The 4,686-nt window shown below is 37.8% G+C and overlaps 1 long non-coding RNA gene across 3 annotated transcripts in view; it reads right to left on the bottom strand.

Annotated features, from left to right (window-relative positions):
• LOC122094018 overlaps positions 1-4,686 on the bottom strand; it is a 7,760-nt gene continuing 3,074 nt past the window's right edge. For 2 of the 3 annotated variants that reach the window (XR_006144607.1, XR_006144606.1), the window contains exon 4: positions 102-915. This is a non-coding gene — a long non-coding RNA (uncharacterized LOC122094018). Of the gene's footprint in view, positions 54-101; positions 916-4,686 lie in introns of those variants that run through there. The other variant, XR_006144608.1, reaches the window with a different exon arrangement.

A 4,686-nucleotide genomic window follows, 5' to 3' on the forward strand; every position in this document is an offset into this window, starting at 1 on the left:
TTTGATAGGTAGAGAGTGAAGTAGGTAATGGCCAGGGGGTTTGAACTCGAGACCTCTTCGTGAGCATGAGATTTTGCACACCACAGCTCAGCGCTAGGCAGTTGTTACAGAAATATTAGTATTACCCATATTACAACACATACTGTAACTCACAGAATAAGATAATGGAGCTTGTGAGTACTTATATGCACTTGAAGTTGCACCTCTTCGTGAGCATGAGATTTTGCACACCACAGCTCAGCGCTAGGCAGTTGTTACAGAAATATTAGTATTACCCATATTACAACACATACTGTAACTCACAGAATAAGATAATGGAGCTTGTGAGTACTTATATGCACTTGAAGTTGCACCTCTTCGTGAGCATGAGATTTTGCACACCACAGCTCAGCGCTAGGCAGTTGTTACAGAAATATTAGTATTACCCATATTACAACACATACTGTAACTCACAGAATAAGATAATGGAGCTTGTGAGTACTTATATGCACTTGAAGTTGCACCTCTTCGTGAGCATGAGATTTTGCACACCACAGCTCAGCGCTAGGCAGTTGTTACATAAATATTATTATTACCCATATTACAACACATACTGTAACTCACAGAATAAGTTACAGAATAAGATAATGGAGCTTGTGAGTACTTATATGCACTTGAAGTTGCAGCGAGAGGGGAGTTGGTTGGCTTTCGCGAGGTTAAAATTGTGAAACACAGAAAAATTCTTGATGCAGTTGCAGGCATCAGCTCGGGTCTTAACTAAGCTTAAGCAGCATCCATCACCGGGCCTCGGGGGCGGACTATTTTCTACCAAGAAGCTTACACAAGGTTCTAATACAGTTCCACACTTGAGGCCATTAACTTGCAAAGCTTTTAAGATCATCAACATGATTGCCAAAGTCGTCAAGGTAGAGCTAGCTACAAAACAGAATTTAAATTTTAGAATTGGATGCATCCATAGTGGCTACTATGACAATTATCAAATATCCAGATTTAACATATAAATAGGAACTGCACTCAAGAACCATATTTTCAGAATTATACATGCCCGGAGGGGCTGCAGTAGAAACACTCAACCCAACCAGAGTAGCCAATCCCTAAACATCTCTTTTAAGAACCAAAGTTCAAATCAGGATCCCCAAAAAGAAATACAGAAAAAAGGGGGGGATTAGAGAGAACTGATTGTCTGAGTCACCACTGTGCGCCAGTAATGTGGTCTTCCAATCTTTAATTGCCAGTAGTTTTTCGTGCGTGGGATAGTTATCCATCGTTAAATCACCTCTTTACAAAATACAACCTCAATATTTAACATAGTTAAGGGGTAAAAGAACTAAAGGATACAACCATTGCTAAGATTCAATGATTCAATCTTTTTTCTAGATTATTGGCAAAACTGACACATGAGCAGACTCGCTGGTGTATGGACCCATAGATTCAATCTCAGATGATGCTAATAAAAGGTGGAATGGGCACCTGTTCAAATCAGAAATATCTTCTCAATCAACCAGACCTAATTAAGTGATTTGCTACGTCACTATTAATCATTATGACAAGCAAAACGATGGCACACATTATATAGAAATTCTTAAACTGATTCTTTCGGTCTAGCCATGACATTTAAACCTATGCAAACTATCCCTATTTATATAACTTAAATTCAGGTGCTATCTATTGAGTTCACATTACATCCCAAGTTGCAAGTTATAAGGAAATTCTTAAATGTTTCTACTCTCCATACAACCTTTTTTTAGGTAAAAAAATCTCTGTAAAACCAAGAGATATACAAGAAGCAACACCAGGGCATCACCACTTAAACAATCTTTCACGAGGAATCCAAAAAAGCATTCATATATATATATATATATATATTTATAAGAGATATGGTTCATACATGGGAAATTATATACAAAATTTAAAACCACATAATTTAAAGAGATAGGGTTCATACATAGGGCATATTGTTGGGAAAGCCTTTTGCTCGTCAAGGGATGTTGTCCCCATTCCTTATCACTGAGGATTTTGCAGATTGTCACCGTGGTGTGGGTGACTAATGTGGGATCTTGCTTATCAAAATTTTGTTTATCCGGATAGAGTCAGTATCTACCAGGATGAACTCATAGTATTCTTGACTTTTGGCAGAATTTGTAGAATAGTAATGCCAATCTTTGTAGAACACTCTTTTTGCAATATCTGCAGGGGTACTACAGTAATTGCTGAATTGTTCCTCAACTGGAAAAAGGTAATGGCAAAAGGTCTTTAGGACATATTGGCTTTTATAACCGGAGTGGACTGTTTGGGTTTTGGTTTTAGAGACTTGGGTAGACTGAGAAGTTGTTCGGAAATAAGGAACATTTGATTGGATTTGTGAGGATTGGCTTCGGAGAACCATTTGATTTGAAGGGGCTTGCTTTTGCATAACTTGCTTTTGATTTTAATTTTGAGGAAGAGGTCACTGATTGCCCGGAGTGACAGGCAGGATCAGATCGGAATCAGTCCCACTTTTTGTCGATTACCCCAAAAATGGATAGCCACTCAGCATTGAATGCCACCAGTCATTATGGCTAGACATAATGGATGAGTAAGAAAAAAAAGAATTGGTGAAGAATAAATCTTTTTTTGTATTGAAATTTTACTACTTTTTTTTTTATTCATTTTTGAATTTCTATTCTAACTTCCTGGAGTTCATTCTCCGGGGAACTCTGTTTAAATAATTCCGTTGGATATATATATTTTTTCCTTCTATGAGAATGGAACAAATCAGATCAAACGGGTGATCTGATTATAAGCAGGCCACCTTCGTATAGTTTCACATAGTTGACCACCAGGGCCTCTTTTGTGTTCGAACACGCCCCTGAGCGGGTATTTCTAGGACCAGCTTATTATGGGCTTTTTGCATGTTGCCATGGACACCCTCGATTAATCTCACAGCCATTGAGTATAGATTGTCCTAGTGCAATAGCTTTTGAAATTTGAATCCCAATGACTATTTCCTTTTATTTTGGAGAGAACATGCTTCCATATGGAGGTGGAAATAGGGGCAATCAAAGAAGAGATGATCCATGTCTTCAAGCTCAGAGCCGCAAAGGTGGCAACAAGGAGAGGCATGGATTCCCCGATGGATGAGGAAAGCTTGCGTTAGGGTCTTGAATTCAGCCACAATTGAAGATTGAAGATCAGCCAAGTTACCAACTTGAATTCAGCATGTGTTAGGGTCTTAGAACCTGATCTACTTCTCTTGTTTCTCACCAACCCTAATCCTAACCTAAGAGGCCTTTGGGGGATTTGTTCCTGGTCCTAGGAGGGACCTTTGACGACAACAGAAGCCCTTTTGGATGCAGTGAAGAAGCTGCAGGGTTTCTACCATTAGCCTGTGAAACCCTGTTTCTGCCTAGGTTGCTTGTTGGCTTTTCCTTCCTGCTGAACTGTTTCCAGCCCTATTGGAGGATCTATTTGGAGGATATTCAGATCTATTCTAGACCTTAATTTAATAGGTGTGAAGTTTCTATTTTCCCTATTCTTTGAGATATACTTCAGCCCTACTTTGGGGGCTTGCTTTGCTCTGTTTGGATTCTCTGATCTGAGATCAGACCTGTAATTGGTTGTGAGTTGTTTGCCTAGGGTGGACATACCTTACATCACCCTAACTCCATCTTTTTTTCCCTATTTAAAGCAGTGTACCAATTTGATTTTACAGTTGTGCGCATTAACTTACAATTGAGATGTCGTTTTCAAAATGTCAGCTTCTTTTTCGAAATTATGTAAAATTACTGTTTTACCCTCTACCAAATTCCACATTTTAAGCAAGGAGACACTAAGGGCTATGAGTTACAAAGTTTTTGACACCTTTGGAGGGTGTCAATAAGAAAACCCCAAAAATAAAAGGTCCAAATCATGCGCTGTTAAGCCCTCTTCTTCCTCCTGCTGTATGTCTTCAATTTTGCATCACCTACGACCTGAAATCCTAGTAGCATCAGGACTGCTATAAACTTCTAATTCTGTTAATTTGATTTAGCTCAAACTTTGCAGGGTGCATCTATTGATAGAAGAGGGTAATCGACCTGAGTTTGGAACCATTATTATAATATTGTATTCTGTTATAAAGTCTTTTCTTGATTTGGTTGTTTTAAGATATATGATGTGAAGTAGTTTCTAATAATTATTTTTTGGCTTTGAGACTGTGAAGAGATAAGATACGCTAAAACAAACAAACAAACAAATGCAAACCTATAGACACCAGAATCGCAATGAACCTAAAACCTGAGAAATGGTTTAGAAACTTAATGTGATTAGATCAGCTGACCCCATTTAGTTGGGAAAAGGCTGAGTTGTTGTTGTTGTAATGTTATTAGATGTTTCAAACAATAAATCAGATGGGGCTAAAATGTCAAAGAGAACTAATTGTTAGATTAGAAGAAACCTACATGGCCATAACATAGAAAGTAGTGATAAAACAGAAAATAATAATGCGAACTAACATAACTCATAATCTAGCAATCTGATATACATCAAACTTGGGTCGAGTGGAATAACCTAATCAAAACTCAGCCAAATCTATTGGGATAGATACAGATGAACAATTTGTGTATTTTAGTGTCAAATAGATCCAAAATCATCAAATCAATTCGACAATGCTTTGAGTTGTTTCTTTGTTCTTCCTTTAGAAAAGAAGAAGAAAAAATCATTCGTACT

This window comes from Macadamia integrifolia, chromosome 11, assembly GCF_013358625.1.
Source record: "Macadamia integrifolia cultivar HAES 741 chromosome 11, SCU_Mint_v3, whole genome shotgun sequence".
NCBI classification, from domain to species: Eukaryota; Viridiplantae; Streptophyta; class Magnoliopsida; order Proteales; family Proteaceae; genus Macadamia; species Macadamia integrifolia.